The sequence below is a fragment of the Ornithorhynchus anatinus genome, chromosome 3 (assembly GCF_004115215.2).
Source record: "Ornithorhynchus anatinus isolate Pmale09 chromosome 3, mOrnAna1.pri.v4, whole genome shotgun sequence".
Classification (NCBI taxonomy): Eukaryota; Metazoa; Chordata; class Mammalia; order Monotremata; family Ornithorhynchidae; genus Ornithorhynchus; species Ornithorhynchus anatinus.
The window spans coordinates 79,107,005-79,123,590 of record NC_041730.1 but is presented as its reverse complement, the minus strand read 5'-3'; the positions used below and the strand labels follow the sequence as shown (position 1 = coordinate 79,123,590).

The 16,586-nt window shown below is 42.1% G+C and overlaps 1 protein-coding gene and 1 non-coding gene across 2 annotated transcripts in view; one reads left to right on the top strand and one right to left on the bottom strand.

Annotated features, from left to right (window-relative positions):
* NRG3 (neuregulin 3) overlaps positions 1-16,586 on the top strand; it is a 946,219-nt gene that overhangs the window by 213,716 nt on the left and 715,917 nt on the right. The window lies entirely within an intron of this gene.
* LOC114810828 lies at positions 11,504-11,641 on the bottom strand. The gene has a single exon (XR_003758519.1). It is a non-coding gene; the product is annotated as a small nucleolar RNA SNORA7 (small nucleolar RNA).

Here is a 16,586-nt window from a genome sequence, read left to right as displayed (position 1 = left end):
TGCCTGGTTATTGGCAGAGGAATCTCTATGTGAGCCTTCTAATGTTTGTTTTTTCACCTATGCTTATAATTTTATACTAAAGTGAAATTCCATTTGGTGAGAGAGGCTATTTTTTCAAGTGCTGGAGGGCTAGTCAGTTGAAATAGCCACAGAATCTGATGTTGGAAAATGTAACCAAAGCTCCTATACAGACAAATCAGTTTAGGTGTAGCAAATTGGTTCATTTACAATAAAGCCTTCATTCAACAGTTCTAGGTGCAGGGTTGGATTAGCAAATGTTCAGTGGTATAAATTGAAAGGGTAGTTTGGGTGGAAATTGTATGTTGTTTTTTTTTTAATTGAGAATCAATTCCTTTTTGTTCAAAGACCATCAAATGACATGATTTTATATCAAATAGAGAGTTCTGAATAAGAACCAGTTTCAGAAGGATGGAAACCATTTCTATATTCTCCTGTATGTGTGTGGTAGGCTCCAAATAAGGGGTTTGGGCCATAGATGCCACCTGTATTTGGTTGTAGTGTTGTGTGGGTGTGTGAGCTTAGTCTGTCTCAGTAAGGAGAGTGGCTCCCATGAAAAAGATTGGAACCAGACACACTTGGATGGGAAACTTTCTACCCTATCCCCATCAAAAATTGAATCAGGATAAAGAACGATTCTTAGTTTGTAGATGAAGAAGAAATTATCTTTTGGGAGTATTTTGGGGTAATTTGGGGGGAGAAGAAGCATGGCACAATGGCTGAGAAGTTGCATAGTTGCAGGTTATGGGTTCTAATCCGGGCTCTGCCACTTGTTTGCTGCATGACCCTGGGCAAGTCACTTAACTTTTCTGTGCCTTCAGTTACCTCATCCTTGAAATGGGGATCGAGCCTGAGAGCCCCATGTGGGACAGGGACTGTGTCCAGCCTGATTTGCTTGAATCCACCCCACTGCTTAGTACAGTGCCTGGCACATAGTAAGTGCTTAACAAATACCATAATTATTATTATTTTCTTTTAAATAACTTTAAAAGCAGTGCTTTAAAACTGCAAAGCCCTCCTAATTTGTATGCTTACCTTCTCTTTTCCAGGTTAGTAGAAGTCAATAAAGTCTCCATTCTTTTCCCATGGTCCCTCACTCCCCTGATCCCTGAGCCAGGAAAAGGATAAGAACCCTTGGATGTGTGGCGCAGAGAGAATAACTGATTTATGTGGTTTGCCCACATGGGAACAAGTGAACAAATTCCCTAAGTACAGTGAGTTTACCACTCCCTCAGAACTGTAGTCTGAAAAGCATCGTCTGGCCGATTGAGCAAGTGCTTACTGTATGCAGAGCCCAGTACTAAGCTCTCTATCAATTAACTTGACATTTATGTGTGCTTGATTCTAGACTGTGAGTCCGTCGTTGGGTAGGGATTGTCTCTATCTGTTGCTGAATTGTACTTTGAATTCATTCATTCAATTCAATCATATTTAATGAGTGCTTACTGTGGGCAGAGCACTGTACTAAATACTTGAAAGAGTATAATACAACAATGAACAGACACATTCCCTGCCCACGATGAGTTTATAGTCTAGAGGAACTATTGCCCAGGGAATTTCAAGTTCCCAGTGGTTTATCTGTGACAGGCCATGATAAGACTCAGTACTGTAAACCCGTCAAAGGACAGGGACTGTCTCTATCTGTTACCTATTTGTACCTTCCAAGCACTTAGTACAGTGCTCTGCATATAGTAAGTGCTCAATAAATACTATTGAATGAATGAACAACTCTCCAGATTTGGCGATCCATGGCACCGCAACCTCTGGTCTTGGAAGCTGGTAGTCCAACCCCTAGACTTGGCAATTTATAGCTCAACGCCTCAAGGTTTGGCAGTCCATAGGCCTGGCACTATCAATGATGTTCGTAACAGTGGAGCAGGGCTGCCAATCAGTAAACAACATTAAAAATGTACAGTGCAACCCTTAATCATTAATTGAATCTTGGTAGCTTTTAAAACAAAGCTCTGGCAGATCTTCTAATTCAGCCAGTGAACCTCACCACCTCTGTTTACTTCTGGCAGCAGCTGAGTCTGGGATCAGTCAGTCAGCAGGGAGGGTCTCAGTTACCTTTGTTAGGTCAGAGAGCTCCCAACCCAAACCTTGCCCTGGGCGAAAGGTCCTGTCCAAGTCTAGGCAAGGAGACTTGAAAACCTGTCACAAATTTGGGGTGAAATATCCCTGCGCAACAAATCGAGAAGAAAAGATGAGAGTTTTCTGAAAGAGTTAAAGCAAAATCTAAAACTATTTCACTCTCTGCAATGGAAGTTCTACCAAGAACCTAAAGTAGTGAATAAAGGAGCCAGATTCATTCGATGCCAAGAAGACAGAATCACATATCTATTTCAAAGCGATTAACTGCCCTGGAGAGGATTCTGAGCAAGTCCTGTGCCCTTGGAAAAAACAAAAAGAAAAAACTATCCCAATCAAACAATAGCATTTATTGAGCAGTTATTCTCTGCAGAACACTGAACTTAGCACTTAGAAGACTAGAACATAGACATGGTCCAGGTCCCCAAGAGGCTTACAGTCTAGAGGGGAAATAGACAATAAACAGTGGACAATAAAATAAATTAAAGGAAAGGAAATATTGTATACATATATACACACATCTGTATACATAGATACACATACATATTATATATAATTGATTCTTTCAATCATATTTATTGAGTGTTTACTGTGTGCAAAGCACTGTACTAAGCACTTGGGGAAGCAGCGTGGCTCAGTGGAAAGAGCATGGGCTTGGGAGTCAGAGGTCATGGATTCTAATCCCAGCTCTGCAGTTTATCAGCTGTGTGACTTTGGGCAAGTCACTAAAATTCTCTGTGCCTCAGTTACCTCATCCATAAAATGAGCATTAAGACTGTGAGCCCCACAAAGGACAACCTCATCACCTTGTATCCCCCCCGGTGCTTAGAACAGTGCTTTGCACATAGCGCTTAACAAATACCACCATTGTTATTATTACAACAGAAAACAAACACTTTCCCTGCTCACAACAAGTTTACAGTGTAGATGGGGAGGCAGACATTAATATACATAAACAAATATACATACATGCACATATATGCTATATAATATATATGGTTATGTACATAATTTCTGGGGGTATCTACATTTTTAGGAGGTGAGGTGATGTAGTAGGGAGGGAAGCAGGGTGGGGAAATAAGGTTAGGGAAGTCTTCCTGGAGGAGGTGCGATTTTAGTAGGACTTTTGAAGATGGGGGAGAGTAGTGGTCTGCTGGATGTGAAGGGGAGGGAGTTTCAGGCAAGAGGGTTAGTATGAGCAAAGGGTTGATGATGAGAGAGATTAGAGCCAAGAACAGTGAATAGCTTGGCATTTGAGTAGTGAACTGTGCGTGCTGGGTCATAACAGGGAAAGGAGTGGAAGTAAGTAGGTGGTAGAAAACTGATTACCTTAAAACCATTAGTCAGGAGTTGCAGCTGGATACAGAGAAGTGTGAGCATCCACTGGAATTGCTGGGTTGAGACATTTTATAGCTTGACTTGTTTCTAACAAGTCCTAAGTTTTGAAGAGTCAGGCCCAACTTGTCCCCTCTCTATCACCTCATTTCCCAATAATGTAGTCACAGGAACCACCTTGGAAATCAATGTTGAGCTACACTTAAAATCACCGAATTATTGCTGTAGTCAGCTGGAATGAGGATTGATCAGAGGAACTTTTTTCTTCCCCAAATCAATTCCAGTTAGAGCTAGTTTCATTTTCCAGCACTGACAGGAAATTCTAGTGATTCAGCAAGCTATTCTCTAACCACTCCCATCACTTACATGCTATTGATAGCTGATCAGTTCTAATCATTATCATTAATGATTAAGGACTGTCGGCCCAGATGGATGGGATTTAGTTTCTGTGCAGAGACACAGAAACAGCAGCTGATCGAGGAGTCAATGTAAATGATTGGAAGTTGTCGGATAAGTAGTCAGGAGACCTGAATTCCAGTCTGGACTCTACACCTCCACTACAAGGCCTGGGGAGATTTATCCAGTTCCAGATCCAATCTGATGAGTGATATCACCTTCTTAAAAACAAGGTTGACCCAAAGTTGGCATGAGCTCTGGTGTAGGGATACCATGGACGTTTTGAGATAAAGTAAGGTGAAGTACTGAAATGGGAAGACCGTCAAACCCCTGACACATACAGTTGTAGTGGTATTTATTTAGTGCTTACCATGTGCAATGCACTGCTCTTGACTCCATTTTCCTATCACCAATGAATGGAGACACCCAAACTTCAGCACTTAGGAATACTGAAGTCCTTAATATTGAGGGAGCATCTCTCTGTATGGCAGATGAAATCAAAGCCCAACTCAGCCCTTGTAAAAATTCAAGACAAAACTCTAAAACTTCCTTTCCCAACATCCCCTCATGCATGCCAATTGAATCTTCTTCTCCCACAAGGAGCTTGTGTTTCCAGTATCAGGAGTTAGGTCCCTGTATGATTTTGTGCAGTGCCTTTCTGCCTTTCACTGCAAAAGCAATGCCGAAAAACCAGCTCCTCCATTTATTAATTAATTAATGATGGTATTTATTAAGCACTTACTAGGTGCCAAGCACTTTTCTAAGCACTGAGGTAGATACAAGGTAATTAGGTTATCCCACGTGGGGCTCACAGTCTTAATCTCTATTTTACAGATGAAGTAACTGTTGCACAGAGAAGTTGTGACTTGCCCAAAGTCACACAGCTGATAAGTGGTGGAGCTAGGATTAGAACCCATGACCTCTGATTCCCAAGCCCATGCTCTTTCCACTAAGCCATGCTGCTTAGGATGGAAAAGTGAATATTCCCCTAAATGCTCATGGCTCTCACCAAGGCAAGTCTCACTGAGCTGTCAGGCATTTTGCTTCCGTGGTGACCTGGCTTATGACCTCATCTGTGTCTGTAACAATCCTAACCTTTCAGAATTAAGATATGTATATTTCCATGGCTGGTGGATAGAGCACTGGCCTGGGAGTCAGAAGATCATGGGTTCTAGTCCTGGCTCTACCATTTGTCTACTGTGTGGCCTTGGGCAAGCCACCTGAGGGGGCTGGGGGGTTGGCACTTGGCAAGAACTTCTGCCCTTGAGCGCCCCACCCCCCACCCGGGCACCCTTGCCAGCCCTTTCCCCCGGCCCAGGAACAGATCAGGGGCCGGAGGCCCTGGAACAGCTCTGCCACCCACCTGGAGGCCGGAGTGGCCGGTGGTCACTCGAAGGCCCCGGTGGAACCATGGTCTTTCCGAAAGGCTCATAGGCACCGCAGCCCTTAGTAAACATTCAGTAACCTCCCCTGATTAGACTGTGAGCCCATCATTGGGCAGGGATTGTCTCTATCTGTTGCTGAATTGTACATTCCAAGCACTTAGTACAGTGCTCTGCACAGAGTAAGCACTCAATAAATACTATTGAATGAATGAATGAACTTCTCTGGGCTTCAGTTACCTCATCTATAAAATGAGGATTGAGACTGTGAGCCCCACGTGGGACTGGGACTATGTCCAACTCGATTTGCTTGTATCCACCCCAGCGCTTAGTACAGTGCCTGTCACGTAGTAAGTGCTTACCAAATACCATCATTATTATTATTATAATCTATTATTAATTAATATATTTATATTAGTGTCTGTCTCCCCTGTAGACTGTGAGCTCACTGTGGGCAGAAATGTGTGTTGTTATATTAATAATGGTATTTGTTAAGCACTTACTATGTTCCAAGGACTGTTCTAAGGACTGTTCTATGATGCAGCCTGGCTTTTTTTATTGTTTTTGTTGTTGTTTTTTTGGGGGGGAAAGAGCATGGGCCTGGAAACTAGAGGACTTGTGTTCTAGTCCAGGTTCCGCCATTTAGATTCTCCGGTCCTCACTTTCCTCTTCTGCAAAATGGTGATTTAATACCTGTTCTCCTTCTTACTTAGATTTTGAGCCCCAAATGTGGGACAGAGACTGTGTCTGACATGCTTACCATGTACCTACCTCAGTGCTTAGTACAGTGCTTTGCACATAGTCAGTGCTTAGCAAAAACTAAGAGATTGGCAAATATCATTTAAAAAATGAAGTGTGAAAAAGGATACTACAAGCTCAATGGCTCTGCCCATATTTTCAGAAACATATGCCATCACTTTTATTTTGCATCAGAAAGCTTCTTTCAGTCAGTCAGTTATATTTACTGAATGCTTACTCTGTGCAGATCACTGTACTAAATGGTTGGGAGAGTACATACAACAGAGTTGGAAGATACATTCCATGTCCACAAGGAGCTTAGAGTCTAGGGGATGGAGCTAACGGTCTAATTCTCTAAATCATATTTTCAAAAATTGCATAGATTCATGGGGCCAAATAGATTGATAGATTCAGTAGAGAAAATTAAATAGATTCACGGGAACAATTGCTATTATTATTGCTACTACTAATATTCAGTGGTCATTTACAATGTGCAAAGTACTATATCAAGGGCTGGGATAATTATTCAAAAATAAATTCAGATGTGGACCCAGAATCACAGGGGGTTCACGGTCTGCGTCAAGGTGGGGAGAGACCAACAGTAGGACAACGATCATCAGCATCATTATCAGGAGTACGTACTGAGCACTTACTGTGTGCAGAGCACTGTACTAAGAGCACTTGGAAGAGTAAAATGCAATGAAGTTGGCAGACCCATTCCCTTCCCAATGCAACGAAGTTGGCAGACCCATTCCCTCCCCACAATGAGCTTGCAGTCTAGAGGGAGAGTCAGACAATATAAATATATAATTTATAGATATGTACGTAAGTTCCGGGGGGGTTAAGGGTGGGGCCAATATCTAATGCCCCAAGGTCACAGATCCAAGTGCATAGATGACAAGGAAGGAAGAGGGATCCAGAAAAAGAGGGCTTAATTGGGAAAGGCCTCTTGGAGGAGATTCATTCATTCATTCAGTAGTATTTATTGAGCGCTTACTAAGTGCAGAGCACTGTACTAAGCGCTTGGGATGAACAAGTCGGCAACAGATAAAGACAGTCCCTGCTGTTTGACGGGCTTACAGTCTAATCGGGGGAGATGGACACACAAGAACAATGACAATAAATAGAGTCAAGGGGAAGAACGATTGGGTTAGAAGAATGTGGCTAGAATTCAGCCAATAATGAAATAAGTTAAAACTTAGTCAAAGAACCCACAGTAAACCATGTGAGTTAAATACTCTTACAGTGAAGAGTCCTTGGGCTTCTCACAGAGTCAGCAAGGCAATATAATGGTGGTTTATAGCCCTTCTATCCATTATAGAGTAGGATTGAAAAATCACCTCTCCACTGGGTGCCTAATTTCAAGGACTGCAAGAAGAGAAATCCAAAAGCTCGGTTGACTTCAAAGTTAAATTGAATTTCATGACTCAAGAAATGCCGTGCTGTGTTTTCACTAGATGTTGTGAAGCAAAGAAAACAATTTTTGAGTCAGTTTACAAAGGGATAATTTCAGGTTGATAGATTGTCCATTTTAATGGAATGAAAGTTTCTGTGTTTGAACATTGATATTGTTCTGAAATAGGTTGTCAAAGATAAGATCAATTTTCTATTAAAAATCAGCTGCTGAAGTGTTTTTTTCTCATTAGTTATTCAGGATTGCTCTACATTTTTATATTACAGCACACGAATAACCCGTAAAGTAGTTGTAGACTAAGATACAGACACACACACAAACACACTTTTGACTCCTCACCTTTGGCTTTAAAGCACTCAGTCACCTTGCCCCCTCCTACCTCATCTTGCTACTCTCCTATGGCAACCCCGCCCACCCACTTTGCTCTTCTAATGCTAACCTTCTCACTATACTTCCACCTTGTCTATCTCACTGCAGATCTCTCATCCGTGTTCTGCCTCTGGCCTGGAACGGCTTCCCTCCTCAAATCCGACAGACAATTACTTTCCCCCCATTCAAAGCCTTATTTGAAGGCTCATCTACTCCAAGAGGCCTTCCCTGACTAAGCTCTCCTTTCTTTTTCTCCCTTTCCCTTCTGAATCGCTCTGTCTTGCTCCCTTTATTCATTCCTCACCAGCCCCACAGCACTTATGTGTGTATCTCTAATTTATTTATTTATATTAATGTCTCTCTTCGCCACTAGACTTTAAGCTCATTGTGGGTAGGGAATGCATCTGTTATATTGCTACATAATACTCTCCCAAGCACTTAGTACATTGCTCTGCACACAGTAAGCGCTCAATAAATATGATTACAGACTGACGCACGTAATCATGCAAGCACAAAGGTAAGGCCAACTGAAAAAGCACTGGAAATGAAAACCAGCTGTTGTAATCTGTTGTGCCATTTTTGTATTAATTTTCTGTTTCATTCTGAAATAACTCGTGTAAAGGAAATCACATCTAATTGTAACAGAGATGTAACAAGAAGTGCCAGAAATCACCTTAGGTCTGGGCAGTGGTTAACTTTAGAGCCATTGGCTATCTGAGCTCTGTGAACCAGCAAACTGAATGAGTCTGCAGGATTGGGTTATTGACCGCGGGCCTAGTTGGGCCCTGTCAATAACCAGGAACATCTCCCTGCCATTTGGACCAAAAACACCCAGACTGATTGGTGCATTTAGTGTGTTGTGCCATGAAGCTAGTTGGAATCCAGGGACAACTAGGAACCAGGGTCCAGTAAAGGGAAGATCAGGGATTATGAGCTCAATACCAAACCCCTAAACCCTGCTGCCATGTCTCCTTCCTCTTCATCTGTCTCCCTAGCTCCCAGCTCCACCCCTTTCCTTAAGCCTGAGCTCTTGGAGGGCAGAGATCCAGGGATTCATTTCCAGCTAGAACCTAGGTTGCCAGCCTTGCTGATAACCCCTGTGGATTTCTTAGATTAGAACTTCTTTAATTCTCTTGGAAGAAACCTTTCTGCTTGACCAGACAGTACAGGGAATTAACCATACTGGGTTAAATTTTGAAATTCAATTTCACAATGGTGCATTCTCCCCAGAGCTGCCCCTAGTAACTGAGTTAGACACATTTCTGCTTAGGTTTCATGTAATTTCTTAGCACTTCTATTCACTTGGTTTAAGTCTGCTTTCTCCTTTATTGTGCTGATATCAGCAATTTGGCATTTCCTAAACCTCTCTGCAATTTCTCCAACTCAGAAATACCTGTTCCCTTGACCTGATTTTGCATTTGTTCCGTGTTTCCCCGTCACAGAGGTCTGGCGGTACTCTTGCAGTGATTAGATTGCAAGATCCTTCTGCACAGAGGTAGACAGTATCTATCTCCCCACTTGCTTCTTTTCTCAAGCGTTTACAGTTTTCCCTCCCTCTCATATCTTTAGCCCTACCTTGCTGGCCTCACACCCCTGCATCTCTTGCAGGGAATTGGAGCTCTAAAATCAGGGCCCCCGGGTTGGTGCTGAGCTAGATGGTATTCCATGTGGGATCCAGGAAGGGTAGTGTCCCTCTCTCTCCCCTCACACAAGTGTCAGGTAGGATTTTCTCTTTGTAAATAGTAGTTAGCATTCTAAACGGGAGTGTGTTATGCTCAAATAATCTATACTGTTGTGGACTAATAATAAAAATGATTGTAGTATTTGTAAAGCATTTACTTTGTGTCAAACACTGTTCTAAGAGCTAGGGGAGGACCAAATAATCTGGTTGGACATAGTCTCGTTCCCATATTGGGCTTCCAGTCCTAATCCCCACTTTACGATGAGGGAATTGAGGCAAAGAGAAGTTAAATGACTTGCCCAAAGTCACACAGCAGACATGTGGCAGAACTGGGATTAGAACCCACATCCATTGACTCCCTGGCCCATGCTCTTTCCACTAGGTCATACTGCTTCCCAGCATGGGAATAATCATGTTTCATCCATTGTGCTTCCATTTCCTTCCAGGAGCAAAAAAAGAATTTCACATAGAAAGGTTTGTACTCATACATAGGTAGAGGTATGTTTCACAGAAGAGTTAAAGCTTTTGAAACAATATATTACCCATTTGGATACTATATCTATCTGCCTGGAGATAGATATACATATATATCTATATGCAAATATATCTATAGGTATGTGTAAGTGAATTTGCGTGCATATCTGCATATCATTATGTGATTGTTTAAATGTGTACTATAGATGTCTGATACATTAATTCATGGTTACTTGGTATTATTATTATTGGTAATTAATATTAAAGTTCACCCTAAGTGGGTCCGTATTGAGTTCTACAGTATTGTGAATCAGATGAACATTTTTAAATGGTAATGAAAATGGTAAAGGTTGGTCCTAGAAGTTGATAAGAATGAAACAGTGTAGGTCAAGATCTTTTCTCCCCTCCTCTCTTTCTAGAGGCACCCATCCCTCAATCAATCAACCAATCACACATGCTCCCTTGCTCGTGGACACACATATATGCATAGCCACACAAACACTTGGGTATTGCCATCCGTAGAGCACAGAAGAAGTTTCCCATTGGGATACCAAAAGAAGGACAGCTTCTTTCCTAAGTGGAATGATAAACATTTAATCATCTTTCTTTTCAGTGGAACCCATGATCGCCTGGTGTCAGTTAATGATTTGGACAATGACCCAAAGGGTTTAATTTAGCCTGTGAGTGTTGACATGGCAATAAGATCCTGTCTCACCATTTAAGAACTGTCCTCCAGGAGATAGATGGCCCTAATGTTCATGCCAATATTAATTTTTAAATTTTAATTAAAGTGATGGGTACAAGTGTGGGGTACAGATGAGTTAGCAAATGGTCATTTATGGTTTGAATAGGGATCAACAGATTTAGGGTTCAGTGAATCCTGAAATGAACTATTTAATCTAACACTAATAATAATAATGATGATATTTGTTAAGTACTTACTATGTGCCATGCACTGTTCTAAGCCCTGGGGTAGATACAAGGTAATCTGGTTGTACCACAAGGGGCTTATTCCCCATTATACAGATGAGGTAACTGAGGCACAGAGAAGTTAAGTGACTTGCCCAAAGTCACACAGCTGAGTGGAGGAGTCAGGATTAGAACCCATGGCCTCTGGCTCCCAGCCCATATTCTTTCCACTAAGCCAAGCTGCAAAGACTCCTCTATGTAATCTTTAACATTAGCTGCTATTATGATTTGTAAAATCTTGGGCCTTCCTAAGGAGGTCAGTCAGCAAATGCAGTTCCAAGGATCTTTACAAAATAGCATCTTTAGTCACCCCATCGGAAGCTTGCACTCTTGTCCGTTTCCAAAACCCAGCAAGGGACTTATGAGTCCATTCGTTTGGATCACCAACCCAATTAAAAGGTTCTAACTATCTTATCTAATACGTTTGTTGTCTTACACTGTCGAGTTGTGTCTGACCCATAGTGATGCCATAGACACATCTCTCCCAGAACGCCCCGTCTGCAATCATTCTGGTAGTGTATCCAGAGTTTTCATGGTAAACATGCAGCAGTGGTTTACCATTGACTCTTTCCCCCACAGTAAACAGGTCTCTGCCCTTGACTCTCCCATGCCATTGCTGCCCAGCACAGGTGAGTTTTGACTTGTAGCAGATTGCCTTCCACTCGCTAGCCACTGCCCAAGCTAGGAATGGAATGGGTAGGCCTATGCTTGACTCTCCCTCCTGTAGTTGCGACTGGTAGAGTACTGGAAACCCTCCAGGTGTGACCCTGAGAGGGAATCTAACATGTACAGAACCACAAACATGACATTTCTCCATTTTTTACATTTAGAAACCTATTTTGAATAGTATTTGTGGACTTCTGACTATGGGCCGAGCACTGTTCTAACCATAAGATTAGATACAAGTTAATCAGGTTAGACATAATCCCTGCCCCACACTCGGCTCAGTCTAAGTTAGGAGGAAAACAACTGTTGCATCTCCATTTTGCAGTTGATGAAACTAAGGCACAGATAAGTTGAGTGATTTACCCCAGGTCACACAGCAGGCAAGAGGCGGAGTCATGGTTAGAACCCAGATCCTCTGTCTCCCAGGTCCATGGTTTATCCACTAGGTCACACTGCTTCCCGATTGCACACCACAGTTTTCTTCTGTATTATAAATGTTCAATAAGATCATGTTTGATTTTTCTGTAAAAATGACCCCTAAATTGGTAGCTGCATCTTTGGAGGGAAGACCCCTGCCAGCCTAAGATGGGCAAGAAAGTTTGATTTGCAGCCTCCTGGTTACTCAGTGAAATGTGTATTTAAGTTTCAACCTGCTATCCTCTCTCTGCCAGCACAGGCATGAAGGATGGACTGCATGGGGACAGTAAGATTTATTTATGAAGGATAATCAATACTAAAAAAGGCTTAGGACAGTGCTCTGCACACAGTAAGCATTCAGTAATTATGATTGAATGCTTGAATGTTTATTGAGCACTTACTGTGTTCAGAGCACTGAAGTAGATTGGGAGAGTACAATACAACAGAGTTGGTAGACACTTTCCCTACCCACAATGAGCTTTTACATCTGGTTGGCTGGAGAATCATGCAGCCATACATTTCCCCGCATCTACTTTGTGTCAAGTAGGAGTTTGATAACATCAAGGACTTTATGTCCTCACCCAGAAGAGCCAAAAAGGAACAAAAAGTGAGGGAAACCAAAAGGAAAATAGAAAACTTGAAAAAAGATAAAATCACAAGATGTCTGTAATTATCTCATACTCAAGGGCAGTGAGATGACTTTCTTTGACATTTATGCCGGAAGAAACTACATAGTTTGGAGAACATTTTCTCTTTTTTTTTTATATGTGGTATTTGGTAAACTCTTACTATGTGTCAGGTAAAGTTCTAAGTGCTGGGGTAGGTACATGGTAATCAGGTTGGACACTGTCCATGTCACACATGGGGCTCACAGTCTTAATCTCTGATTTATGGATGAGGGAACTGATGCCCAGAGAAGTTAAGTGATTTATCCAAGGTCACAGAGCACACAAATGGCAGAGCTGGGATTAGAAACTAAGCCCTTCTGAGTCTCAAGCTAGGGCCCAATCCACAAAAGCACACTGCTGCTTTTCTTCTTGGCACAGTGAATCTGAAACGATTTGCTACATTTTAATTTTGGATTTTTTTCATATTTGTCCCATTAAAAGCATTGCTGGTTGAGGGACAAGCAGTCTTCAATGTTGCTGTTGGACAGGTTTGTGCTCTCAATCAGTCAATTGATCAATGGTGTTTATTTAGCTCTTAATGGATGCCGAGCATGTTTCCCTTTAATTCCTGGGAACTTATTTACATGCCTAAGGTTGCAGATTTCCCCCCATTAGATGTGGTCTGTGCATTTGTGACCAAAGGCAATTTCAATACTGGACAGAACAGAATACCATGTAACATAAGACTGTAATATAGGAAAGCAAAATTGCGAATGTCTCAAAATTAAAGATCGGAAAATATGTTCCATTTCTAATTGTGAGTCCGGGTTTTCTTTAATTGCTTCTTGGAGTAGAGCATCTGTCCTGTTCCCTGTGATCACTCAGTAAAGTACCTTGCGTCCTTTCCTCTCCTGTTCATTGCTAGTGTCCCTACATGAGGCTCCTTTCCAACATCCATCACTTAGTGAACCTCAGGATGAAAGAGAGGGACAAAAGACCCTGTGGATTTTATGTCTCCAAACATAAATTAAAGCAGCTTCTACATTCACATCATCTATAGTGATTCCCTCTGGAAATCTGCTGAATGTCAGTAAAGACTGTTTTTCATTTGAAAATTGCTTCACTGAGAAAAATTTCTATCTGCTTATTCATAAATATCCTCCTCGATCATGATATAAAAGCATCATATATTCGTTGGCCACAACTAAGTAAATGAAAGTGGCATCCAAATTCTTGAGCAGTTGTACCAGGGTCACTCACTGACCATTCTCAATATAAAATGGCAGGACAAGATTGCTATTTCTATTCGTCACATTCAGCTATTGTTTCTTCAGCTATTTCCTCCTGCTCTACTTATTTTACTGTTGTGTCTTTGTTCTTCTTCTTCCTCCATTTTTGGATAAATCATTTTCATCTGTCTTTCCCATGAGATTGTACCCTCCTTCAGGGCAGGAAATATGTTCTTATTCCCTGCTTCTCTTATTCTATTTATCATTATCCTTGTAATTTATGTTTTTTATGTGTTTTATTGACACATATTTCCTTCTAGACTGTAAGCTCTTTGTGGGCAGGGAATGTGTCTGTTTATTGTTATATTGTACTCTCCCAAACGCTTAGTACAGTGCTCGGTAAATACAATTGACTGACTTACATGTTTGTTGCCAGCCACCTCTCCCCCTGAATTTCTTAGATTGTGATTCCCTTGGGACCAGAGACCTCTCTGGAGCAGATGCCAGTGATTTCTGGAAACATGAGGAAAAGGAGGTCTCAAAAGGCCTGTACTCTGTCTGGCACCAGGCATGAACAATTGGAGTTCCTTCAGGGCCGAAGGAGAAGCAGCCATCTTTCTGTGATTGAGTGCAGTCCTGCCTGGAGATTGGGTCTGCCCTCATTGACCTTGCAAAAGGTCTTCCATGCCTATGATTCAGGAAGGATATCTGAGCTGCCGTTTTCCTTATTGGTTAGTACAGGTCATGTTGTTGTACTTAGTTTTCCTAAGAAAACCAGGTTTCCTAAGAAAACCATGCAAACAGGAGTGAACCAATGCCTGGCTCTGTTCCTTGGGAGCCTTAGGGTCCAGTGACCTAGAACTTCAGCAAATTCCTACAGTCAGTCATATTTATTAAGTGCTTACTGTGTGCAGAGCACTGTATCATGTTTTTGGCAGAGTACAATATAACAGGGTTGGTAGAAATGTTCCCTACTAACGAGGAGCTTGCTGTTTAGAAGGAAATCATGTCCAGTGGCAATTACATGCAAAGATGGCCACGTACCACCTCCCAGGTACAAGAACTTCCAATTTGCTGGGCACCAGGAAGGAGGTTATGATTTATTCACCAATCCTGTCTGTGACTCCCAACCTTGCTTGCCCTTTGCCCACCGAAGTTGGGGAAGCACAGTGCTGTTTGTTGCCTGTCCTCTGGGGCTGTGGGCAGGGGCTAGTATGGATTCCTCACCACTGGACCTGTGGATCTGTCCATGTACTCACTTGCCCCCTAGGCTGGGGCCAAACTGGGCTATGTCACCTAGAGGTAAAGTTAAAGGAAGGGGGGTTTACTGTGTGGAGGCTTGAGCAATCCACAACTGGCTTGATAGATCCTCTTTCCCTGCATAGAATCTGCTCATTTCCCTTGCTGTAATGGTTCTGCAATAGATTGTTCCCTGCAGATACGAAGGGCCATTACCACATTGTCTCTGCACCCTGAGAAATAATAATAACTGTGGTATTTGTTAAGTGCTTACTATGTACCAGTACTGTACTAAGCAAATTGGGTTGGACACAGTCCCTGTCCAACAGGGGACTCATTTATTCATTCCATCATACTTATTGAGTGCTTACTGTTTACAGAGCACTGTATTAAGCTCTTGGGAAAGTAAACTACAATAATAAGCACATTCCCTGTCTTAAACCCCATTTTACAGATGAGGTAACTGAGACAGAGAAGTGAAGTGATTTGCCCAAGGTCACACAGGAGACAAGTGGCAGAGCCAAGGATAGTAGTAGTCTAGTGTAGTCTAGTCAGTCGAATGTATTTATTGGGACTTGGTTTGTGCAAAGCACTGTACTAAGCTCTTGGAAGAATACAATATAACACATTCCCTCCTCACAAGTGGAAAGAGCACAGGACTGGGAGTCAGCAGACCCAAGTTCTAATCCTAGCTCTACGTCTTGCCTATTTGACCGCGGGCAAGTTACTTCTCTTCTCGGTGCCTCAGTTTACTCATCTGTAAAATGGGGATTTGAAATCTGTTTTCCCTGCCTCTGAGATTGTGAGCCCCATATGGGGCAGGGACTGCCTTTGACATAATTATCTTGTGTCTACTCCAGCACTTTGTAGAGTGCTTGACTCATAGTGAATGCTAAATAAACACCACAATTATAATAACGATAATTATTATTGTGGTTTGGTATAAGCCCGGGAATGAGTCTGGCTACCAGATCAGGCATAGGACAGATGTTGTTGGATGCTTTTAGAGATGGTCGTCCCTTTTCTCCTGACATCGAGTGGAGAAATTTCCATTTTAAACTCACCCTCAACCACAAAGAGGGACAATTTGGACGTTAAATCTGGATGTTTCCTAAGGAAACATTGCACATCAGTGCCTTCCAAAGGATTGAAAATCAAACCCCAGACTTTCCAACTGCCTTCTCCAGCTTTTAAGGAAGTTCAAAGCCACCTGCTAAGCCACTTATTTTCTTCCCCACGGAAAGTCTTACCAGTTGTAATTATCACCATTAATGCACTGTGTTCAATTGTACAATCAATATAATTACTGAATGAAAATTATACAATAAACATAATTGCCGCTTTACTCATGTAGTGAATTTCAGAGATACTATACGTGGGTTTTGTCTTTTAATGGGCAATGTGCAATTATAATGCAATATTGGGGGAGGGAAAAGGATTGGGTGGGGGGGGAGGAGAAAGGATTGGCAGATGGCCTGGGTGGTGATACCGCCACCTAATGGGAGAGCCTGGTCTATTGGCTCAAGGCCTGGAAGCTCCTGTGATGATGATGATGATGATAAT